The sequence below is a fragment of the Pygoscelis adeliae genome, unplaced genomic scaffold, assembly GCF_000699105.1.
Source record: "Pygoscelis adeliae isolate BGI_AS28 unplaced genomic scaffold, ASM69910v1 Scaffold27, whole genome shotgun sequence".
Lineage (NCBI taxonomy): Eukaryota > Metazoa > Chordata > Aves > Sphenisciformes > Spheniscidae > Pygoscelis > Pygoscelis adeliae.
This window is the reverse complement of record NW_008825410.1, coordinates 8,038,425-8,038,757: the sequence shown is the minus strand read 5'-3', so window position 1 is coordinate 8,038,757 and position 333 is coordinate 8,038,425.

Sequence of the window (333 nt, the reverse complement as noted above, 5' to 3'; positions counted from 1 at the left end):
AGGGGCCAGGCAGCGGGGTCAGTGCAGAAAGTGCAACAGGGCTGTTTGCTCTTGCGTCTAAAATGCAGTCGGGGCTGTAAAGCGTGTGAAATTACGCACTGGTCTCTTAAAGAGTGGCTAATTTATAGTAAATAGCGAGGGCTTTGTAAATGGCTTTATTATGTTGTTTCTTGTTAATTGTTGAGAAAATCCCCATTGTTGAGTGTGAATGGCTTTATGGGCTAACCCGGTCTCCGGTGCAATCCAGGGGCAGTAAATGGCCGCTCCGCTAATGTGGCCCGTAGCGAAAAGCCGGCACCAGGCGCGGTGACCTTTGGACGGCGGTGCCGGGGT